Source organism: Procambarus clarkii, chromosome 25 (genome assembly GCF_040958095.1).
Source record: "Procambarus clarkii isolate CNS0578487 chromosome 25, FALCON_Pclarkii_2.0, whole genome shotgun sequence".
Taxonomy (NCBI): Eukaryota; Metazoa; Arthropoda; class Malacostraca; order Decapoda; family Cambaridae; genus Procambarus; species Procambarus clarkii.
The window spans coordinates 19,229,424-19,255,923 of record NC_091174.1 but is presented as its reverse complement, the minus strand read 5'-3'; the positions used below and the strand labels follow the sequence as shown (position 1 = coordinate 19,255,923).

Genomic DNA, 26,500 nt, shown 5'->3' with positions numbered 1-26,500 from the left:
ACAAGCGCTTTGAGGTAGGCAAATTATTATCTTCTAAAGTGTGTGCCGCTTGGAGGTTCTGGAGTGACTACACTCTCAGCATAGACCTTGGAGACCACAAGCGCTTTCATATCAGCTCTGACTTTGTCCTGCAACCCGAGACTGACCACCTCGTGGTAGCAGCTCATTCGCCTCGGGGTCAGTGATCCCCTTCTGCAACACTGGTTACCTCCCATGGCCATAGAACCCTGTTGTGTGGTCACTACCAGTCATGAAATGGAGAGGCTGCTACCTCTTCTGAGATTAGGGCAACGTATTAAATCCTTCTTGTGTTTAAGCAGCAGGTCACGTTGTAGTTATTGCGAGACGAAAGCTGTTGTACATACCCCTCAGAGTCCTCACTGTGAAATACAACTGCTCCAGTGTAGTTGCTACCCTCAGTCTTGTACAGGCTTGTATCTGCCCCTGCATCGCCCGCCAGTGATCAGGTTGGTGGATGTCTCTCATGATCATCACTCACCAGTGGTCAGGTTGGTGGATGTCTCTCATGATCATCACTCACCAGTGGTCAGGTTGGTGGATGTCTCTCATGATCATCACTCACCAGTGGTCAGGTTGGTGGATGTCTCTCATGATCATCACTCACCAGTGGTCAGGTTGGTGGATGTCTCTCATGATCATCACTCACCAGTGGTCAGGTTGGTGGATGTCTCTCATGATCATCACTCACCAGTGGTCAGGTTGGTGGATGTCTCTCATGATCATCACTCACCAGTGGTCAGGTTGGTGGATGTCTCTCATGATCATCACTCACCAGTGGTCAGGTTGGTGGATGTCTCTCATGATCATCACTCACCAGTGGTCAGGTTGGTGGATGTCTCTCATGATCATCACTCACCAGTGGTCAGGTTGGTGGATGTCTCTCATGATCATCACTCACCAGTGGTCAGGTTGGTGGATGTCTCTCATGATCATCACTCACCAGTGGTCAGGTTGGTGGATGTCTCTCATGATCATCACTCACCAGTGGTCAGGTTGGTGGATGTCTCTCATGATCATCACTCACCAGTGGTCAGGTTGGTGGATGTCTCTCATGATCATCACTCACCAGTGGTCAGGTTGGTGGATGTCTCTCATGATCATCACTCACCAGTGGTCAGGTTGATGGATGTCTCTCATGATCATCACTCACCAGTGGTCAAGTTGGTGGATGTCTCTCATGATCATCACTCACCAGTGGTCAGGTTGGTGGATGTCTCTCATGATCATCACTCACCAGTGGTCAGGTTGGTGGATGTCTCTCATGATCATCACTCACCAGTGGTCAGGTTGGTGGATGTCTCTCATGATCATCACTCACCAGTGGTCAGGTTGGTGGATGTCTCTCATGATCATCACTCACCAGTGGTCAGGTTGGTGGATGTCTCTCATGATCATCACTCACCAGTGGTCAGGTTGGTGGATGTCTCTCATGATCATCACTCACCAGTGGTCAGGTTGGTGGATGTCTCTCATGATCATCACTCACCAGTGGTCAGGTTGGTGGATGTCTCTCATGATCATCACTCACCAGTGGTCAGGTTGGTGGATGTCTCTCATGATCATCACTCACCAGTGGTCAGGTTGGTGGATGTCTCTCATGATCATCACTCACCAGTGGTCAGGTTGGTGGATGTCTCTCATGATCATCACTCACCAGTGGTCAGGTTGGTGGATGTCTCTCATGATCATCACTCACCAGTGGTCAGGTTGGTGGATGTCTCTCATGATCATCACTCACCAGTGGTCAGGTTTATGGGTGTCTCTCATGATCATCACTCATCAGTGGTCAGGTTGATGGATGTCTCTCCATCACAGTGCATGACTTCACTCCGCATATGCCAAACTGTAGTTTCATCTGCTCCTTCACAAGCCCCACCAGTATGATCATATTTCCTGAACTGACCACGAGTCTGTTGACCTCGGCAGCTCCTGGAGATGGGTCTTCAGCAATCCGCAAAACATTAGGGATGTGTGCATGTTCCTAGTCCATCGATCATGCTCATTATCTTTGATGGAAGAATGTTTTAGTGCGTTTGAAAATCTACATTGGAATATAGACTTTCTCATTGATATAGATCACGGTAATGTGATTTCTGTGAGTTAATATCACAATTGTTCCACAAGAACATCTTCACCATTGTTCAACAAGATCATCACTATTGTTCCACAATAACATCAACAGTCTTCCACAAAAACATCCCCATGTTCCATGATAATATTGTCATCAGTATTCTCCAAGAACCAATCATCCACAAGCACATCATCACCAGTGATCCCCAAGCACATCATCACCACTATTCGACACAAACATCAGTGTTCCACATAATTATTACAAATGTTTCATAAATTCAGTAAGTTTCACAAGAAAATCATCAGTGTTTCAAAGAACATCACCAGTGTTCCAGAAGAACATCGCCAGTGTTCAGCAAGAACATCACGAGTGTTCAGCAAAAACATCACGAGTGTTCCACAAGAACATCACTTGTGTTCCGCAAGAACATCACCAGTGTTCCACAAAAACATCACCAGTATTCCATAAGATCACCAGTGTTCCACAAGAACATCACCAGTGTTCCACAAGAACATCACCAGTGTTCCACAAGAACATCACCAGTATTCCACAAGAACATCACCAGCGTTCCACAAGAACATCACCAGCGTTCCACAAGAACATCACCAGAGTTCCGCAAGAACATCACCATTCTTAGACACCCCCAACCCACAAATCTGAAAATAAGAAAAATTACGACGTTTTGGTCTGTCATTGACATTGTCAACTGATAGCTATTTTGAGCTGTTTGACGATCCCTATTTTAGTACTCTTTCCGACCTATCTACCTTATGGGAAGGAGGGAGGGAGGATGGTCTTAATCCATACTCTTCTCAGCCTGTTTTTCTAAAAATCCCCCTTTTCTCTCGTCGTTCATTGCTGCTTATTCCCCCTTGAAAACCAACAAAAAATAATGCTTGCCAATATTCACTGACTGGTAATGAATCCAGAAGCACAATGTCATCATTATGATGTTGTGATGTTCGAGTTACATTCTAACTTCACCGTTGTTCAACGGATTTGTTAATTTGTTAATTTGTTTCAAATAGAACATTATCCATAGAAGCATTACTACCCGTTTTCAACAAGAACATCTTCATCAGTATTGTACAAAATATTATTACTATTGTTCTTCAAGAACATCAAGAATAGTGATCCACGTGCAACATCGCATTATTCTACAATAATATCATCACCTGTGTTCCACAAAAACATAATCAATTTTGGTCCAGAACGGACCAAAATGCCGTCGTCTCCTCATCTTGTGATGAGTGGTTTGGTCATCATATCTTCAGCCACGTTATCGTGACTCATCGTCTGCAACTAATCAACTAACCAACTAATTGGTTATGTTCCAACTGACATAGAATTTGAGTATAACACCGCTCGGACACGCTACCAAGTCGACGTCCCTTGTCGACAAGCTCTGGCTAGCTATATAGTTACAATGATACTGAAAGGACCTCGGTGGCATTCAATAATGGCTTACATGTGAAATTTGCATAATAAAACATTGAAAGAAGATCAGGTGTGCGTAATACTAACAACTCGGCATATGCACCAAAAAAAAATTCATCATAATAGATGAAAATCATGGTAACAATGCTTTGATTAAACCAGAGTATTAAGAACATGTGTATGTCTACTGATCAGATATGAACAATACAACTCAAGGTATTGCCTAAACAAAATTATTAACATGTGTCAATGGCATGTGCTTGAAAACCATACAAAATTAAACAATTATTACATTAATGGAACAAAGTTCTGACCTAACAACTACAAATGAATTTTTAGATTAGATAATGATTTTTTTTCTTTTTTTTCTGAAATATACAATATATTTACAAGACCAATGTACAATATATTTAATGTTCAATATATTTACAAGCTATATACAAGACCTGGATCAAGAAGACTAACATCTGCGTGATAGCAGTCAAGATTCACTGGCCACAATGTGGTTGCTAGAACATTAATAACTCTTATGACAAGCACTGTAAAAAAATACAAATGGTAGTAGACTTAACAATGGCATCTAATTTATAACAAAATAAAGTTGAGAAAAACTATACATTATATATAATGGTAATAATAAGACACATGTGGTAGAAATACTGCAAATTATTTTTTTTTTTTCAAAACAAACAGAATAACTGCAGAGTGCACTCAATTATAAATTTTGCGGATATCTACACCTAGCTCATCCAGAGCACTATACAACTCTGGCTCTGATTGAAGGTCTGGAACAGATGAAACTTCATGTGACAAACTATCATCTTGAGAGATATCCTCGTTAACATCTAACCAATGGACATGTGGTGAGTGCACGGTTGAAACGAGAGGTCTAGATCTAAGATTATAGTTGCTAGTATGGGGTTGCTGAGCATCAAGTGGTCTGTCAACCACTGAAGGTGGTGTCCCAATAGGAGTATCTGTCTGGGTAAGTTCATTGTCATCTTCCTCATCAGTCTCGTCAACAGTCATTTTAGCTAACTTCATGTGGTCTAAATGTTCATTTATATACTCTCCCTGTTACTAAGTTCTTTAGTCTGTACTTATTACCTTTGATAAGCTCGGTTACCTTATATGGACCCAAAAATTTTTTAGTTAACTTATACATAGGACCAGACCTGTGTTGGTTAAGTATCATTACTACAGATCCAATAGTTATTTTACTGGGTTTAGCTCGTGCATTCCTTGCTAGAGTGAACTCGGCTGTAGCTTTGGACAGTTGTTCTTGTATTTTCTTGAATACTAATTGCATCTGTCTACGCTTCACTTGAACAAAATCATCTACGTTATATAAGGGATTAGGAGGTACGTTAATCAATTCATTAGGGAGGATCTTATCTGTACCATAAAGAATAGCGTGAGGTGTGTCACCTGTAGAAACATTAATTGAAGAATTTATAGCACACTGAATTAAGGGTATAAAATCATCCCAATTGTTGTTATCAAAATTCAACGTGACTCTCAAGGCATCTAACACTTTCCTGTTAGTACGTTCGGCTAGTCCATTACTTGCTGGATCATAAGGCATGATGCTACATTTTTTGATGTTATATAAATCACACAAGCTAGTTAAAATACTATTACTGAATTCTGGACCATTATCTGAAAGGATTACTTTAGGCATACTATATCTACAAATTATTTGGTCATGGAATGCACTGGCTATAGTTTCTGCTGTTATGTTCGGGATAGGAACTAGTTCGCAAAACCGTGAAAAATTATCGACCATTACAAGCAAATGTTTGTTCCCTTTCTCTGTTTCTGCAAAATTTGTCAATAAATCCATCGATATTCGTTCCCAAGGAGCTTTAGTTGCTGGGTACACCTGAATTGGATTAGGTCCTGAAACATGTCCCTTGTGCTGTAAACAAGTTAAACATCTGTCAACATAATGAGCAATCTCCTTAGCCATTTTTGGCCAAAATTACTTCAGTCGACCTTGTTGGAGTGTATGATCCTTTCCTGGATGTGCACTTGCAGGAGCATCATGGATAATTTTTAACACAGTTGGTACCAAGACAGCTGGAACAACTAACTGACAACATTTCCTGTGGGCTGTCCCTAGCTTTACTACTCTACACAGTAAATTGTCCAACATAACTAATTCTTTCAATGGTACTGGCGGTTTATGAATCGGGCGAGTGTCTTGCTTAGTCAAAAATTTAGTGACGGGTGCCCATATGGGGTCTTGTCTCTGTTCCGTTTCTACTACTGTAGCATTTAATGCTGGGTAATTTAACTGAATCGCAGCTACATGTCGAGAAAACGCATCAGCTACAACATTTTGCTTTCCTGGAATATATCCAAATGTGGGATTGAATTCTTGAATTGTGAGCTCTAGCAAACTTTCCAATTGGATTCTTATTTTTGAACAAGGTAATTAATGGTTGGTGATCTGTAAGAACATGAACTGGGTAATTATAAATTGTATCCTTGAAATGTTTAAGTGCCCAGACAACTGCCAAAGCTTCTCGTTCTGTTGTGCTATAATTTTTCTCTTCTTTAGATAATGTACGGCTTGCATAAGCTATTGCGTGATCTCTGTGACCTTCTGTTTGAAGTAATGCAGCACCTAGACCTATGTCACTAGCATCTGTAACCAACGTAAAAGGTTTAGAAAAATCTGGGTACCTAAGGACAGGTGACGAAATCAAGGCTGACTTGAGTTTTTTGAATGACTGATCCTGGGCCTCTCTCCAAACAAAGGGTTCATCTTTTCTTTGCAACTTATAAAGTGGAGCGGCTCTAATAGAGAATCCAGCAATAAATGAACGATAAAATCCTACAAGACCTGTGAACTGTCTTACGGCTTCTGCGGTACGAGGTGTTGGAAAATCACGGGCAGCAATAATTTTTGATTCATTCAATGTAATACCTGAAGGTGTAACTGTAAGACCTAGGAAATTAATCTTCTGCTTTAAAAATGAACATTTTGCAAGCTTTATTTTTAAATTAGCTTCAGCGAGCTTTGCAAGTACTTTCTCAAGGTTCTGGAAATGAGTTTGAACATCTTGCGACATGATTATGAGATCATCAAGGTAAACTAGAAGAGTACTTCCTATCAATCTACGAAATAGATTTGTCATGAGCCGTGAAAAGGTTATTGGACTACTACGCAAACTAAATGGCATTCTTTTGAAATGAAAATGGCCATTGGGAGTACTAAAGGCTGTCAATTGTTTACTTTCCTCATCAAGGGGGATTTGCCAGAATCCCTGCAACAAATCTAACGTTGAGAATACTTTGTTTCGACCAATACTTTGCAACAAATCATTTAGAACTGGAAGTAGGAAACGATCAGGTATTGTTACTCTGTTAAGCTTGCGATAATCGATTACAGGTCTCCAAGTCCCATCTCGCTTTGGTACAAGAATCAATGGAGCGTTCCATGGCAAATTACTCGATTCAATTACATCACTCTGTAACATTTCCTCTATAAGTCTATCGGCTTCTGCTCTCTGAGAATGGGTAAGACGGTAAGCTGGTACATATATAGGCATAGTTCCTTGTTCAAGGGAAATTTTATGTGTAATAAGAGGAGTGAGACCTAACTTTTCTCCTGGTAGAGCAACAACAGCTCTATTCCTGTTCAAAATTTCCAAAAGCTGAGCCAAAGAGTCAGGAAAATCAGTAGGACTGAAGTGTTGCACTTGCACCTCTGGCTGAGATCTCTGTTCTCCTGCTGTGAGTGTACAAACAGTATGATCCATGGAGACATCATCCACAACTAGCACCGGTAACGAGTAATGGGCAAAATCTACAACATGGGTACCAGCCTAGAGATGGATGTCGGCATTACTAGTGTTTGCAATAAATAATGTAACACTGTGTGCCAGGAGGGTTCAACAAACGTACCATTCACTTTACATGTTTCACTTTCCGCAATTACATCCGACAACTCAAGCACTCCCTGAACCTTAACTCTTATTCTGGTGAGAGAATGAGGGTGTAGCACAGTGTCAGTAGCCGTAGAACCACTGACTTCAGAGATGGAAGCTGCCAGGCGAGCGAGACAACGAGAATCCGTTAGGGCGTCCCCTTCCAGAAAGTCCCGATACTCACTCTCCTTAACAACTGCACAACTACAGTGCGTCAATCAAGTGCCCGTTTTCTCGGGTATGCTACCACGACAATGATCTGACAAACCTACGCTAGCAAGGTTGTCAACAACCTACGCTGACGGCGGGTGTCAACAAAATTAACGTAGTCCGATTGAAGGTTGAACTCGTGGCACTGTCGATACATGCTACACAAGGGTATGAAGTGGTCTTTGATACTTATGTTCCAACGATGGGGAAACAATGCAATATTTTCATCAATCATGGTGTACAGACCTAAGAGAATGTCTCCAGGAAAATGAATAACGTCAACAACTAAACATGTTATAGACAATGTGACATCATTGAACTTGAGTGGGAGGTCAATTTCACCCTGAACTTTTACTTTATTTCCTGAAATACCACTTAGAAAAGGTATGTGTGACTGTTTTAAAGTAGTTGGGTGCTTACCTTCAGTGTCTCTAAGAGCTGAGGGCTTGACAATATTAATTTTTGCACCTGAGTCAAGAAAAACTTTTAAAACTCTACCATGTACAATGGCTGAGACAAGGGGACCATCACTTGAGACTGGACAATTTACTACTTTTGACTTACGTTGTCTGGGATATCTGCGTCTTGTTTGGGTCAAATTTACTGTGGATCCGTCAACATCTACAACTGGTCTAGAGTCAGTGTCCTCCTTTGTCAAGTATCCAAATCTATTTTGGGAAGCTACTGAATACACAGGGAGGGCACTAGGATTGGCTAGCTTGAATTGGTTAGCGGATGGCCTTGGGGGTTTCCCGACGACATGGAGTGAACATTCTGAGCTCCAGCATTCTGTGGCCGAGTATTATAATTCGAAGGTGCATTATAGCTGGGCTGGGAGTTGTAATTACGAGAGTTCTGATAATGTCTTGGACGCTGTGCGCCTTGCCAAGACTGACCGTGGGAGTTACGAGGAGGAGATGTCCTTTGCCTAGCTCTACAATCCGTAGTGTGGTGACCAACTTGTTTATGGTATGTGCAATATGGGAGCCTAGAATGATTAGATTGACGAGGGGACTGAGAGAATTGTCTAGGAGGTGATGATCTAGGAGCGGACCAACAGTCACTTGCGAGGTGGTTACTCTTACCACAATGCCAACATGAGGAAGTGGATGGTTGTGGACTATGGCGTTTTGGCAATTTATGAGGTGGCGAATTTGACTGGAAGCTACGAGCATGGGTACGCTTCTGCGACCAAGAGTTTTGAGCGTTTGTGGGAGGATGCTGAGAGCTTGTTACTACATTTACAGTATCAAAGGGTGGCAACAGTTGAGCACTTCGGGGAGCTAGTTTATCGGCAGCATTGCTAATTGCCTCAAACACTTCACCAATTTCATGTTTAACACCAAAATTCTGTTGCTCGATGATCGGTTTAGTATGCTCTGGGGCGAAATGCATTAAAGTCCCAAATGCTATCATCTTGGCCATAGCCTCAGGAGACAGTATATTGTCTTTATCTAACCAAGTCGAATTATTCATAGCAGAAACTTAGGCATGCAGATACTGATCGAGACGGCTAGTAAACGCATTAAACGATTCACCAGGCTGCATGGTGGCATTGGCAATTTTCTTTACTAACCTATACGGGTCAAGGTCTCCTTTGTTAACAAAGCGACGGTGAAAGAAATCCTTAAATTCGGGCCAAGACTGGAGGCTAACAATGGCTTTCTCATCAACAACAAAACGTACATCACCTTTGGTTGTGTCCACAGCAAACCGTGCAATTGCTAAGTATTCGGCATCAGTAGGCTTAGAAAAACGTGCAACTGTTTTTGTTTCAACCTTACTAAACCATGACTCTAATAAGCGGGATTCACCAGCAAAATGAGGAATAGCCATTTCCTGAGCTGATCTCTGGCCATTGGGACGAGCAACTGTTCCCGTTGAGTCTGAGGGGGTTTCAACAGTGGTAGGCATTGTCACAGCCGTGGAAGGAATATTTGAACGCAGATTATAATTAAGTGCACCTGGCATCAGAAATAGTATACACAAAAATAAACACACAAAAAGATATCAACTTGGCTAAAGTAAGAAAAATGGCACAAATAAAATTATTAAATTGGGCTAGGCAACAAATAATTAAGAACAAGCAAAATTGTGAATTAAATTAGCACAAATAATTAAGAACTAGCAAAATTGTGAATTAAATTAGCAATCTGGTATGAATATGGCTGGGATTAGAAGCATGCAAATTAATTAAACCCAGTCTAAGCACAGCAATTTAGAATATAAAAACTGGAAAATGCAAATGCAAAATTTCATTAAAAAGATTCAACACTACAAGTGGCAATGCATGAAAAATGGGTGTAGCACATAAACTGGACACAGTAATGTATATAACTGCTATGGTAAAAGTTTAAAATAAAATGCTTAAAGGATAAATTTTAAGTTAGGTCTGGAGAAATACCAAAAATTTTCTATGTTCTATTGTCTATGGAAATCTCAAAAACAAATTTCTATTATGCAAAATAAACTGCTAGAACCAATTATTTCTTACTTCTCTCACCTTTGAATTCACTAATGACACTAGTAACAATTAATGAATAATGGAATCAATGCAGGAAATATTGAAATGACTCAGAGAAACTGTGGAAATGGAGTACTGAGCCAGCTCCAATATTTAACAAGTCACTGAATGGTTAATTCACAGGATATTATGGATATATTTACATTAAACCTCATTAAATCATAGCACACGATATCTTAGCTCATAATTACTTAACTCAGGGCTGCAGGATTTGCAATATAACAGTGGCCAAAACGAAAAACGGTGACGAGACGTGTGAAGAAGCACATGTGAGGGCTTGTTTACAAACTGGTGCGATGGCAATGCTCCTGGCGGCGGTGGCGCGAAGCTCGGGGGACCTCACACTGTTGATGTTGGGAGTGCGAAAATAAATTCGGACGACGACGATATTGCGACGATGGCGGTGGAAAAACACAATTTTGCTAGAAGAAGGTCACACAAAACGATGTAGCAGGGGCTGGTGGCGATGGTGAGAGGTGGCGAGGTGTCGATGTGGCAGCGTGGCGAGGCGTCGATGTGGCACCGTGGCGAGGTGTGTATGGTGGCGACACTTAGTCAAACAATTGCAGTCCACCAAATATTCTCAAAGAACAATACAACACATATGAAGATCAGTTGATAGTTGCGACGATGATTGACCACGATTTCAGTAGCAATAACACTCACAAAGCCTAGATACTGTCAGCTTGGGCGGCGGTGGTGGTGGTGGTGGGTGCAGGTTCCCACGTGGTGGCACAAGATTCAAAAATGGCTGGCGCGGAAGCTTCCTTCCTCCTCACTGATCAATTAGTGTTCAAACAAGAAATTATTGACCCTTACTGCTGAGACGTTGGCCTGGAGTAGTGGTTGATAGCAGGACCCCGGTTTGGCACAATATTTGATGCGTGGGTGGCAGGATGGCGGCTTATGGAGGCGGTTGATGGCGGTGGCGGCTGTACTGTGAAACACAAGGCGATGCTGGGTACATGAAGTTTTCGTTTCCAGAAAAATTTCTGGGTCCCACTGCTGCTACCAGTATTCGTTTGTTCGGGTTGAATGTAGACAATGTAGTCGCTTCTGTATATTTATTGAGTGAGGCAAACAGGTGTATAACTGGCCAGCCGAGGTCCACCTACTCTGGGTCTGACGAGATAACTGAGGCTGCTGGGAGCATGGCTGATGCTCCTCTGTCTGGCATGACGTCAGAGGCCTACTTACCTGTGATTGGTTATGTTCCAACTGACATAGAATTTGAGTATAACAAAAGTCAACCATCAGGATTACATATTTATCTCCACCAAAAGCCAATCGTCACCATTACTGATCACCACCAACATCTGCAACATCACCATCGTTGTTGTTGTTGTTTAAGATTTGCTACTTGGAACAAAAAGTTCCAAGTAGCACGGGCTATGGTGAGCCCGCAGTCTCTCACCATCATTTTTCACCATCACCACCATCTCATATTAAGAGCGTTCCATCAACACAAATAATCTTTTATCGTCATTGGTCCAAGTCCCAGGATTATACGAACAAAAGTTCTGTGCAACTAACAGCCCATTTTCAAAAGTGATCCACCACACCTGTGTATCGTCAACAGTGATCCACCACACCTGTGTATCGTCAACAGTGTTCCACCACACCTGTGTATCTTCAATATTGCTCTACCACACCTGTGTATCGTCAACATTGTTCCACCACACCTGTGTATCGTCAACATTGTTCTACCACACCTGTGTATCATCAACATTGTGTTCCACACCTGTGTATCGTCAACATTGTTCCACCACACCTGTGTATCGTCAACAGTGTTCCACCACACCTGTGTATCTTCAATATTGCTCTACCACACCTGTGTATCGTCAACATTGTTCCACCACACCTGTGTATCGTCAACATTGTTCTACCACACCTGTGTATCATCAACATTGTGTTCCACACCTGTGTATCGTCAACATTGTTCCACCACACCTGTGTATAGTCAACATTGTTCCACCACACCTGTGTATCGTCAACATTGTGTTCCACACCTGTGTATCGTGAACATTGTTTCAACACACCTGTGTATAGCCAACATTGTTCCACCACACCTGTGTATAGTCAACATTGTTCCACCACACCTGTGTATCGTCAACATTGTGTTCCACACCTGTGTATCGTCAACATTGTTCCACCACACCTGTGTATAGTCAACATTGTTCCACCACACTTGTGTATCGTCAACATTGTGTTCCACACCTGTGTATCGTCAACATTGTTCCACCACACCTGTGTATAGTCAACATTGTTCCACCACACCTGTGTAAAGTCAACATTGTTCCACCACACCTGTGTATCGTCAACAGTGTTCCACCACACCTGTGTATCGTCAACAATGTTACACCACCCCGCGCAGGGTGTCAACAGTGTTCCACCGCCCCCGTGCACAGTATCAACAGTGTTCCAAAACCCCGTACACAGTGTCAACAGTGTTCCACCACCCCGTACACAGTGTCAACAGTGTTCCACCGCCCCCGTGCACAGCATCAACAGTGTTCCACCACCCCGTGCAGTGTGTCAACAGTGTTACCCACCCCTGTACACAGTGTCAACAGTGTTCCACCGTCCCCGTCCACAGTATCAACAGTGTTCCACCACCCCGTGCAGTGTGTCAACAGTGTTCCACCACCCCGTACACAGTGTCAACAGTGTTCCACCCCCCTACACAGTGTCAACAGTGTTCCACCACCCCGTTCACAGTGTCAACAGTGTTCCACCACCTCATACACAGTGTCAACAGTGTTCCAACACCCCGTTCACAGTGTCAACAGTGTTCCACCACCCCGTACACAGTGTCAACAGTGTTTCACCACCCCGTGTAGAGTGTCAACAGTGTTCCACCACCCCGTACACAGTGTCAACAGTGTTCCACCACCCCGTGCACAGTGTCAACAGTGTTCCACCACCCCGTGCAGTGTGTCAACAGTGTTCCACCATCCCGTGCACAGTGTCAACAGTGTTCTACCACCCCGTACACAGTGTCAACAGTGGTCCACCACCCCGTGTAGAGTGTTAACAGTGTTCCACCACCCCGTACAGTGTCAACAGTGTTCCACCACCCCGTACACAGTGTCAACAGTGTTCCACCACCCCGTACACAGTGTCAACAGTGTTCCACCACCCCCCTACACAGTGTGAACAGTGTTCCACCACCCCGTGCAGTGTCAACAGTGTTCCACCACCCCGTGCAGTGTGTCAACAGTGTTCCACCACCCCCTACACAGTGTGAACAGTGTTCTACCACCCCGTACAGTGTCAACAGTGTTCCACCACCCCGTGCAGTGTGTCAACAGTGTTCCACCACCCCCTACACAGTGTGAACAGTGTTCCACCACCCCGTACAGTGTCAATAGTGTTCAACCACCCCGTACACAGTGTCAACAGTGTTCCACCACCCAGTACACAGTGTCAACAGTGTTCCACCGCCCCCGTGCACAGTATCAACAGTGTTCCACAACCCCATGCAGTGTGTCAACAGTGTTACCCACCCCGTACACAGTGTCAACAGTGTTCCACCGCCCCCGTGCACAGTGTCAACAGTGTTCCACCACCCCGTGCAGTGTGTCAACAGTGTTCCACCACCCCGTACACAGTGTCAACAGTGTTCCACCCCCCTACACAGTGTCAACAGTGTTCCACCACCCCGTTCAAAGTGTCAACAGTGTTCCACCACCTCATACACAGTGTCAACAGTGTTCCACCACCCGTTCACAGTGTCAACAGTGTTCCACCACCCCGTACACAGTGTCAACAGTGTTTCAGCACCCCGTGTAGAGTGTCAACAGTGTTCCACCACCCCGTACACAGTGTCAACAGTGTTCCACCACCCCGTGTAGAGTGTCAACAGTGTTCCATCACCCCGTGCACAGTGTCAACAGTGTTCCACCACCCCGTGCAGTGTGTCAACAGTGTTCCACCATCCCGTGCACAGTGTCAACAGTGGTCCACCACCCCGTACACAGTGTCAACAGTGGTCCACCACCCCGTGTAGAGTGTCAACAGTGTTCCACCACCCCGTACACAGTGTCAACAGTGTTCCACCACCCCGTACACAGTGTCAACAGTGTTCCAACACCCCGTTCACAGTGTCAACAGTGTTCCACCACCCCGTACACAGTGTCAACAGTGTTTCACCACCCCGTGTAGAGTGTCAACAGTGTTCCACCACCCCGTACACAGTGTCAACAGTGTTCCACCACCCCGTGTAGAATGTCAACAGTGTTCCACCACCCCGTACACAGTGTCAACAGTGTTCCACCATCCCGTGCACAGTGTCAACAGTGTTCCACCACCCCGTACACAGTGTCAACAGTGGTCCACCACCCCGTGTAGAGTGTCAACAGTGTTCCACCACCCCGTACACAGTGTCAACAGTGTTCCACCACCCCGTACACAGTGTCAACAGTGTTCCACCACCCCGTACACAGTGTCAACAGTGTTCCACCACCCCGTGCAGTGTGTCAACAGTGTTCCACCACCCCGTACACAGTGTCAACAGTGTTCCACCCCCCTACACAGTGTCAACAGTGTTCCACCACCCCGTTCACAGTGTCAACAGTGTTCCACCACCTCATACACAGTGTCAACAGTGTTCCACCACCCCGTTCACAGTGTCAACAGTGTTCCACCACCCCGTACACAGTGTCAACAGTGTTTCAGCACCCCGTGTAGAGTGTCAACAGTGTTCCACCACCCCGTACACAGTGTCAACAGTGTTCCACCACCCCGTGTAGAGTGTCAACAGTGTTCCATCACCCCGTGCACAGTGTCAACAGTGTTCCACCACCCCATGCAGTGTGTCAACAGTGTTCCACCATCCCGTGCACAGTGTCAACAGTGTTCCACCACCCCGTACACAGTGTCAACAGTGGTCCACCACCCCGTGTAGTGTCAACAGTGTTCCACCACCCCGTACACAGTGTCAACAGTGTTCCACCACCCCGTACACAGTGTCAACAGTGTTCCAACACCCCGTTCACAGTGTCAACAGTGTTCCACCACCCCGTACACAGTGTCAACAGTGTTTCACCACCCCGTGTAGAGTGTCAACAGTGTTCCACCACCCCGTACACAGTGTCAACAGTGTTCCACCACCCCGTGTAGAATGTCAACAGTGTTCCACCACCCCGTACACAGTGTCAACAGTGTTCCACCATCCCGTGCACAGTGTCAACAGTGTTCCACCACCCCGTACACAGTGTCAACAGTGGTCCACCACCCCGTGTAGAGTGTCAACAGTGTTCCACCACCCCTTACACAGTGTCAACAGTGTTCCACCACCCCGTACACAGTGTCAACAGTGTTCCACCACCCCGTCACAGTGTCAACAGTGTTCCACCACCCCCTACACAGTGTGAACAGTGTTCCACCACCCCGTACAGTGTCAACAGTGTTCCACCACCCCGTGCAGTGTGTCAACAGTGTTCCACCACCCCTTACACAGTGTGAACAGTGTTCTACCACCCCGTACAGTGTCAACAGTGTTCCACCACCCCGTGCAGTGTGTCAACAGTGTTCCACCACCCCCTACACAGTGTGAACTGTGTTCCACCACCCCGTACAGTGTCAACAGTGTTCCACCACCCCGTGTAGAGTGTCAACAGTGTTCCACCATCCCGTACACAGTGTCAACAGTGTTCCACCACCCCGTGCACAGTGTCAACAGTGTTCCACCACCCCCTACACGATGTGAACAGAGTTCCACCACCCCGTACAGTGTCAACAGTGTTCCACCACCCCGTGCAGTGTGTCAACAGTGTTCCACCGCCCCCTACACAGTGTCAACAGTGTTCCACCACCCCGTACACAGTGTCAACAGTGTTCCACCGCCCCCGTGCACAGTATCAACAGTGTTCCACCACCCCGTGCAGTGTGTCAACAGTGTTACCCACCCCGTACACAGTGTCAACAGTGTTCCACCGTCCCCGTCCACAGTATCAACAGTGTTCCACCACCCCGTGCAGTGTGTCAACAGTGTTCCACCACCCCGTACACAGTGTCAACAGTGTTCCACCCCCCCCTACACAGTGTCAACAGTGTTCCACCACCCCGTTCACAGTGTCAACAGTGTTCCACCACCTCATACACAGTGTCAACAGTGTTCCAACACCCCGTTCACAGTGTCAACAGTGTTCCACCACCCCGTACACAGTGTCAACAGTGTTTCACCACCCCGTGTAGAGTGTCAACAGTGTTCCACCACCCCGTACACAGTGTCAACAGTGTTCCACCACCCCGTGTAGAGTGTCAACAGTGTTCCACCACCCCGTACACAGTGTCAACAGTGTTCCACCACCCCGTGCACAGTGTCAACAGTGTTCCACCACCCCGTGCAGTGTGTCAACAGTGTTCCACCATCCCGTGCACAGTGTCAACAGTGTTCTACCACCCCGTACACAGTGTCAACAGTGGTCCACCACCCCGTGTAGAGTGTTAACAGTGTTCCACCACCCCGTACAGTGTCAACAGTGTTCCACCACCCCGTACACAGTGTCAACAGTGTTCCACCACCCCGTACACAGTGACAACAGTGTTCCACCACCCCCTACACAGTGTGAACAGTGTTCCACCACCCCGTGCAGTGTCAACAGTGTTCCACCACCCCCTACACAGTGTGAACAGTGTTCTACCACCCCGTACAGTGTCAACAGTGTTCCACCACCCCGTGCAGTGTGTCAACAGTGTTCCACCACCCCCTACACAGTGTGAACAGTGTTCCACCACCCCGTACAGTGTCAATAGTGTTCAACCACCTTGTACACAGTGTCAACAGTGTTCCACCACCCCGTACACAGTGTCAACAGTGTTCCACCGCCCCCGTGCACAGTATCAACAGTGTTCCACAACCCCATGCAGTGTGTCAACAGTGTTACCCACCCCGTACACAGTGTCAACAGTGTTCCACCGCCCCCGTGCACAGTGTCAACAGTGTTCCACCACCCCGTGCAGTGTGTCAACAGTGTTCCACCACCCCGTACACAGTGTCAACAGTGTTCCACCCCCCTACACAGTGTCAACAGGGTTCCACCACCTCGTTCAAAGTGTCAACAGTGTTCCACCACCTCATACACAGTGTCAACAGTGTTCCACCACCCGTTCACAGTGTCAACAGTGTTCCACCACCCCGTACACAGTGTCAACAGTGTTTCAGCACCCCGTGTAGAGTGTCAACAGTGTTCCACCACCCCGTACACAGTGTCAACAGTGTTCCACCACCCCGTGTAGAGTGTCAACAGTGTTCCATCACCCCGTGCACAGTGTCAACAGTGTTCCACCACCCCGTGCAGTGTGTCAACAGTGTTCCACCATCCCGTGCACAGTGTCAACAGTGGTCCACCACCCCGTACACAGTGTCAACAGTGGTCCACCACCCCGTACACAGTGTCAACAGTGTTCCAACACCCCGTTCACAGTGTCAACAGTGTTCCACCACCCCGTACACAGTGTCAACAGTGTTTCACCACCCCGTGTAGAGTGTCAACAGTGTTCCACCACCCCGTACACAGTGTCAAAAGTGTTCCACCACCCCGTGTAGAATGTCAACAGTGTTCCACCACCCCGTACACAGTGTCAACAGTGTTCCACCATCCCGTGCACAGTGTCAACAGTGTTCCACCACCCCGTACACAGTGTCAACAGTGGTCCACCACCCCGTGTAGAGTGTCAACAGTGTTCCACCACCCCGTACACAGTGTCAACAGTGTTCCACCACCCTGTACACAGTGTCAACAGTGTTCCACCACCCCGTCACAGTGTCAACAGTGTTCCACCACCCCCTACACAGTGTGAACAGTGTTCCACCACCCCGTACAGTGTCAACAGTGTTCCACCACCCCGTGCAGTGTGTCAACAGTGTTCCACCACCCCTTACACAGTGTGAACAGTGTTCTACCACCCCGTACAGTGTCAACAGTGTTCCACCACCCCGTGCAGTGTGTCAACAGTGTTCCACCACCCCCTACACAGTGTGAACTGTGTTCCACCACCCCGTACAGTGTCAACAGTGTTCCACCACCCCGTGTAGAGTGTCAACAGTGTTCCACCATCCCGTACACAGTGTCAACAGTGTTCCACCACCCCGTGCACAGTGTCAACAGTGTTCCACCACCCCCTACACGATGTGAACAGAGTTCCACCACCCCGTACAGTGTCAACAGTGTTCCACCACCCCGTGCAGTGTGTCAACAGTGTTCCACCGCCCCCTACACAGTGTCAACAGTGTTCCACCACCCCGAGCAGTGTGTCAACATTGCTCCACCACCCCGTACACAGTATCAACAGTGTTCCACAACCCCGTGCAGCGTGTCAACAGTGTTCCACCACCCCCTACACAGTGTTCCACCACTCCATACAGTGTCAACAGTGTTCCACCACCCCGTGCAGTGTGTCAACAGTGTTCCACCACCCCGTGCATCATGTCAACAGTGTTCCACCACCCCGTGCATCATGTCAACAGTGTTCCACCACCCCGTGCATCATGTCAACAGTGTTCCACCACCCCGTGCATCATGTCAACAGTGTTCCACCACCCCGTGCATCATGTCAACAGTGTTCCACCACCCCGTACACAGTGTCAACAGTGTTCCACCACCCCGTGCACAGTGTCAACAGTATTCCACCACCCCGTGCAGTGTGTCAACAGTGTTCCACCATCCCATGCACAGTGTCAACAGTGTTCCACCACCCCGTACACAGTGTCAACAGTGTTCCACCACCCCGTGTAGAGTGTCAACAGTGTTCCACCACCCCGTACACAGTGTCAGCAGTGTTCCACCACCCCGTGCACAGTGTCAACAGTGTTCCACAACCCCCTACACAGTGTGAACAGTGTTCCACCACCCCGTACAGTGTCAACAGTGTTCCACCACCCCGTGCAGTGTGTCAACAGTGTTCCACCGCCCCCTACACAGTGTCAACAGTGTTCCACCACCCCGCGCAGTGTGTCAACAGTGTTCCACCACCCCGTACACAGTGTCAACAGTGTTCTACAACCCCGTGCAGCGTGTCAACAGTGTTCCACCACCCCTACACAGTGTGAACAGTGTTACACTACTCCGTACAGTGTCAACAGTGTTCCACCACCCCGTGCAGTGTGTCAACAGTGTTCCACCACCCCGTGCATCGTGTCAAGTGTTCCACCACCTTGTGCATCATGTCAACAGTGTTCCTCCACCCCGTGCATCATGTCAACAGTGTTCCACCACCCCGTGCATCATGTCAACAGTGTTCCACCACCCCGTGCATCATGTCAACAGTGTTCCACCACCCCGTTCATCATGTCAACAGTGTTCCACCACCCCGTGCATCATGTCAACAGTGTTGCACCACCCCGTGCAGTAGTAGTAGGGATGCCAACGCACAGACGATTTTTTTGGGGGGGAAAAATCGTCTGTGTGAGCCATGGTTTTCAGGGTTTTCAGGTCAAAAATCGTCTGTGTGAGCCATGGTTTTCAGGTAAATTTAGAATATCGTCTGTGCGTTGCCAGGGTTTTCAGGAGAATTTGGCTAGTCACAGATTTGGGATTAAGGACTTCTTATGAGCAAGTAATTTCTGAGATTTTAGAAGTTTGTTAAGGTTTCTTATGATGAAAATAAGTTCATACGAGTTTGTTAAAGTTCTTATGGGAGAAATTCAAATATCGTCTGTGAGTTGCCAGGGTTTTCAGGAGAATTTGGGGAGTCACAGATTTGGAATTAAGGAATTCGCATGAGGAAAATAATTTCTGAGATTATAGACGTTTGTTAAGTGTTCTTATGAGGAAAATAAGTAGGAAAATCTTATAGAATTTTTTTAGAAATATCGTGTTTGTGTCACAGCATTTCCAGGTAAACTCTATGGACAACCTTTGCCCGCTTTCAATCACACATTTTTCAAAGAGCATTTTCAGAGAATATTATCTTAGACGTTTTGTTAAGGAAAACAGACAAATTAGCCATAACATTTAGTTTTATATCCATTTACGGCTATTTCAGCTGTAAAGACCAAAATTGAACAGAGCCCAGTTATAGACAGAAATTCGTCAGAGACCAGTTTGTACCCCAAATTCTCAGAGTCCACTTTGTTAGCAAAATTAGTCAGAGACAGTTTAAAGCTCAAATTTCATCAGAGTTCTGTTTATGCCTGAAATAATCAGAGTCAAGTTTTAGCCAGAAAATTAACAGAGTCCAATTAACAACAGAAATTCGTCAGTCCTGTAATCTACCAAAATTTGTCAGAGTCCACTTTTTGAGCAAAACTCGTCAGAGTCCATTTTCAACTAATTTTTCATCAGAGTTCATTTTATACCTAAATTTCGTCAAAGTCCAATTATCAACAGAAATTCGTCAGAGTCCAGCTTTCTAGCAAAATTCGTCTGTGTCCAGCTTTCTAGCAAAATTCGTCAGAGCCCATTTTCAACCCATTTTTCATCAGAGTCCATTTTATACCAAAATTTCGTCAGAATCCAGTAAAGGCCAAAAATGATCTGAGTCCAATTATCAACAGAAATTCATCAGAGTCCAGTTTTCTAGCAAAATTCATCTTCAAGTTTCTTCAAGTTAGAGAAAACCTTTTGATGACTCCGAGAATAACTTTGATGAACAAAGATGTTTTGGAAAGTTTCTCTGAAGAACGAAGGTGACTCTGAGAATAACTTTTGTTAGCTCTTAGAATAACTTTGATGACTTTGAGAATGTCTTTGAGAACATGAGTAGTATTTTGTTAGCTCAGAGAATAACTTGTTATGTCTTAGAGAAGAACATTGATGGCTTAGAGAGAATAGCTTTGATGAAAGATGATGTCTTAGATTAACTTTGACGTCTCTTGGAATAACTTTGATGACTTTGAGAACAAGTTTGATAGCTCTGAGAATGACTTTTATGCCTCTGAGATTAACTTTAATGAACGAAGATGTCTTAGAAAGTTTCTCTGATGAACGAAAGGTTACTTAGAGAATAACTTTTATGTCTCTGAGAATAACTTTCATGTCTCTGAGAATAACTTTTATGTCTTTGAGAATAGCTTTTATGCCTCTGAGAATAACTTTGATGTCTTAAAGGATGTCTTTGATGTCTCAAAGGATGTCTTTGAGTGCAACTTTGGTGTCTTTGAGTAAGTCCTTGATGTATTGAAGAGTGTCTTTGATTTCTCGAAGAGTAACTTTGGTGTTACGGAGAGCACCTTTGACTATTTTTCTTACTTAACGACATATAATTTTAGTTAGGAACAATGATGAATATGACTATTTTAGCGAAGTGAAAGGTTTCTTTCGTCAAGAACAGTGTTGGAAAGAGGCAACACATGACTATTTTTCAGATGAGAGAAGTGATATTTCAGTTAAGAAATGACAGGGAAACATGATGAAGTAACTATTTTTTAGTTGACTGTTGAATACTTTTAGTTAAGCAAAAAAGACAAAACATGATGAGGGAGACTATTTCGTGCTCCCCAAAGTATAATGTCAGTTAAGAACAGCGATGAAAGATATCTTTGGTTATTTTTTCTTACTTGACGAAACATAATGGCTGTTACGAAATGATGAACATAACTATTTTCAATTACTTGACGATTGATAAAGTTAGTTATGAACAGTGTTGGAAAGATTCCTTTGACAATTTTTAGCTAAGAGAAAGGTTGTTTTAGTTAAGAACGGTGTTGAATGAGATTAATCCTGACTATTTTTGGTTTATTGGATAATAAGTTTAGTTGAGAAATGACGAAAGTGACTATGTTTTAGTTGATTGGAGAAAGATTTTTAGATAAGAAGTTACAAGAAAGGTTTGTCTTTGTAAATTTGGAACTGAATAAAGTGTAGATTTTTAAGAACAGGGTTGGTAGAACTATTAAGTTGACTACGAGAATTACTTTGACATAGTTTTTGCAAATAAAACTTGGTGACTAAAATTGTTGAGGGAACTGTATTCCCGATGATAATATTTGAAAAAAGAACTAGTTAGTGAATGGAAGAAACAAAATGGGTTAAAGAAACAAAGAACATAAGAAATTGAGGTTAAGTTAGGGAATGAACACAGTGAACACAGAAAACATGTAAGAAAAAGTTGATGAATAGAGTGAACATGCAGGGAATATCAACTTATAGAGAATATGAAGACATGATAAGGAACATAGGGAATACAAAGAATGAACACTGAACATGTGAAGAACAAGCTAAGAACATTGAGAACATGAATATTGAGTATAAAAGTTATACAGAGAACATATGATGCACATGAAAAACATACCAAAAACAGAGTGAACATACGGGGAAGAATGGTAGAAAACAGAAAAAATGAGAAAAACAGGTGAAAAAATTTGAACTGAGCTTGCTGTGAACATTTGTAGAACATGGAGCGAACACAGATAACATGGACAAATGTGAAGAACACAGCTGAATATAGAGAAAATATGAAAATACAGTAGGATTATTGAAAATTGGATAAGTTGGGGATGAGAAGGTAAGGGAGGGAAAGTGTACGGTGTGATTTTGACCATGTGATTATTGCTTACTTGGGTAAACAAAAGGTATTGAAGGTAAGGTGTTATATGACCGTGTGAATATTACAGAGCTGAGTACAAAAAGGGTATTAAAAGAAATGATGTTTACTTTGATAGACTGGAGAGAGGCTTGATCTGAAATAATTTGATGAACATTTAACTAAGTGAAGAACATGAGTTGGAACTCGATAATTTGCTTTGATTTATTTGCAGGGGGGTCTGAAAATGTAGTTGAGTGTTCAAATCTCAGGGGGATTTGGACTGATAGTAATGAATTTACAGGAGTGAACTTGGACAGAGGACAAGAGCTAGAGTTTTATAATTGTTTATATCATATTTACTATGTCTGAAATACAGAGGGTAAAAATTTCAGGGAAAATTGATTGGTTATTTACAAAGATACGAGAGAGAACTAAAATGGGGACAAGAGCTGGAGCTCGATAACTGTTTTGATCTTATTTACGGTGTCTGAAATACAGAGAGGTAAAATTTCAGGGTAATTGATAGGATATTAACAAAGACTTGAGGGAGAAGTAGGGTGGGGGACGAGAGCTGGAGCTCAGTAACTGACTTGATCTTAATTACTAATTTTGAAGTATGTCTGCTTTAAATTTTGGAGAAAATTGGTCTGTTACTAATGGAAATGTGGTCTCTGTCAAATTTGGGTCTTCAATTGAACTCTGATTAATTTCGATCAAGAACTGGACTCTGATGAATTTTGCTCTCAAAGTGGACTCTGGTGAATTTTTGGTATAAACTGGACTCTGGCGAAAATTAGGTATAAAATGGACTCTGTCAAATTTTCACAGATTACAGGACTCTGATGAATTTTGCTAGAAAACTGGACTCTGATGAATTTCTGTTGATAATTGGACTCAGATCATTTTTGGCCTTTACTGGACTCTGACGAAATTTCGGTATAAAATGGATTCTTATGAAAAATGGGTTGAAAATGGGCTCTGACGAATTTTGCTAGAAAGCTGGACTCTGACGAATTTCTGTTGATAATTGGACTCTGACGAAATTTAGGTATAAAATGAACTCTGATGAAAAATGGGTTGAAAATGGACTCTGACGAATTTTGCTCAAAAAGTGGACTCTGACAAATATTGGTAGATTACAGGACTCTGACGAATTTCTGTTGTTAATTTGACTCTGTTAATTTTCTGGCTAAAACTTGACTGATTATTTCAGGCATAAACAGAACTCTGATGAAATTTGAGCTTTAAACTGTCTGACTAATTTTGCTAACAAAGTGGACTCTGAGAATTTGGGGCACAAACTGGTCTCTGACGAATTTCTGTCTATAACTGGGCTCTGTTCAATTTTGGTCTTTACAGGTGAAATAGCCGTAAATGGATATAAAACTAAATGTTATGGCTAATTTGTCTGTTTTCCTTAACAAAACGTCTAAGACAATATTCTCTGAAAATGCTCTTTGAAAAATGTGTGATTGAAAACGGGCAAAGGTTGTCCATAGAGTTTATCTGGAAATGCTGTGACACAAACACGATATTTCTAAAAAAATTCTATAAGATTTTCCTACTTATTTTCCTCATAAGAACACTTAACAAACGTCTATAATCTCAAAAATTATTTTCCTCATACGAATTCCTTAATTCCAAATCTGTGACTCCCCAAATTCTCCTGAAAACCCTGGCAACTCACAGACGATATTTGAATTTCTCCCATAAGAACTTTAACAAACTCGTATGAACTTATTTTCATCATAAGAAACCTTAACAAACTTCTAAAATCTCCGAAATTACTTGCTCATAAGAAGTCCTTAATCCCAAATCTGTGACTAGCCAAATTCTCCTGAAAACCCTGGCAACGCACAGACGATATTCTAAATTTACCTGAAAACCATGGCTCACACAGACGATTTTTGACCTGAAAACCCTGAAAGCCATGGCTCACACAGACGATTTTCCCCTCCCCTCAAAAAAATCGTCTGTGCGTTTCCATCCCTACTACTTGCAGTGTGTCAACAGTGTTCCACCGCCCCCTACACAGTGTCAACAGTGTTCCAACACCCTGTGCAGTGTGTCAACAGTGTTCCACCGCCCCGTGCATCATGTCAACAGTGTTCCACCACCCCGTGCAACGTGTCAATAGTGTTTCACCACCCCGTGCAACGTGTCAACAGTGTTCCACCGCCCCGTGCATCATGTCAACAGTGTTCCACCACCCCGTGCAACGTATCAACAGTGTTCCACCACCCCGTGCAATGTGTCAACAGTGTTCCACCACCCCGTGCATCATGTCAACAGTGTTCCACCACCCCGTGCAACGTATCAACAGTGTTCCACCACCCCGTGCAACGTGTCAACAGTGTTCCACTACCCCGTGCATCATGTCAACAGTGTTCCACCACCCTGTGCATCATGTCAACAGTGTTCCACCAACCCGCGCATAATGTCAACAGTGTTCCACCACCCCGTGCATCATGTCAACAGTGTTCCACCACCCCGTGCATCATGTCAACAGTGGAAAATATTGAAAGAGATACCATGTACTTATGACGACAGAAGAGTGGAGGAGAGACGAAGGCTGGCGAGCGGACGGGCGCCAGACAGCTGGACGATGTTCACCTGACTGAGGACAAAATTTAGTGGGACCCGCCGAGTGTGCCTGCTGCTCTGTGCACTTGTGCATTACCAAGTGTTCGACGGTATACCTGTACATACCGCGCTTTAGCAGACACCCAGAATATACTAGTGATATTACACGTATTCCAACCGCTGCGATACTGCAGTCACATGCAGCATTATTCAGCCCTCTCTGAGTCATACAACTCTACATCCAACTCGAGGAAAATAATTTTAGTCTGGGTTATGCTGGAATGTCTAAATGTATGCAGTATGGTGGATGTTTGGTCTTTCATGTCTTCCATTGAGTTATGTGATCATACAAGACAGCACTCGGTAGAAGATAGGTTGAACATAATCAAAGCCAGAGGGCAGAAAATGGAATTGTTTCGAATTAAGTGATTGTTTTGTGAGCAGTGAGAGTCATGACTCTTGAACGAGTCTGTGAAAGACACGATAAACTATGCGCTCAACTCAAAATCTGAAATAAGATTCACACCAAGATGAAAGGGGCTCAGTGTTAGTGTTCATCAGCCAGTGCCTGGAGGCAAGAAACAAAAGTAGAAGAGCGTGGAAGAAGTAGACCAACAACGAAGAAAGAAACGGACTTGTAAGATCAAGAGAGTTACAGGAAGGAAATGAGAAAATAGTGTATCGTGGACTGACAAATATATAAACATGAAGGTAATTACAGATCTATTGGCCCATACGAGGCAGCTCCTATTTATAACCACCCAAACGTAATGTATTTATGTAATACGGAGCTACTTTACAGTTATAGCTGTACATTAATATATGTAAAGGGCCAGGTAATTATACAACATTACCCACACTTCCACCACCCTGCCAACATTTCCACCACCCTGCTCACACTTCCACCACCCTGCTCACACTTCCCACCATCCTGCCCACACTTCCACCACCCTGCCAACACTTCCACCACCCTGCCCACACTTCCACCACCCTGCCCACACTTCCACCACCCTGCTCACACTTCCACCACCCTGCCCACACTTCCCACCATCCTGCCCACACTTCCACCACCCTGCCAACACTTCCACCACCCTGTCAACACTTCCATCACCCTGCCAACACTTCCACCACCCTGCCAACACTTCCACCACCCTGCCAACACTTCCACCACTCTGCTCACACTTCTCACTATCCTGCCCACACTTCCACCACCCTGCCAACACTTCCACCACTCGAATAAGCAAGCAA

At 44.4% G+C, this 26,500-nt stretch overlaps 1 protein-coding gene across 1 annotated transcript in view; it reads right to left on the bottom strand.

Annotated features, from left to right (window-relative positions):
* LOC138368647 (uncharacterized) overlaps window positions 1-25,329 on the bottom strand; it is a 203,217-nt gene extending 177,888 nt beyond the window's left edge. The window contains exon 1 of the mRNA XM_069331350.1: window positions 25,201-25,329. The gene's annotated coding sequence lies outside the window, so the exon portion shown is untranslated. The remainder of the gene's footprint in view (window positions 1-25,200) is intronic.
* Window positions 25,330-26,500: the final 1,171 nt, after the last annotated feature.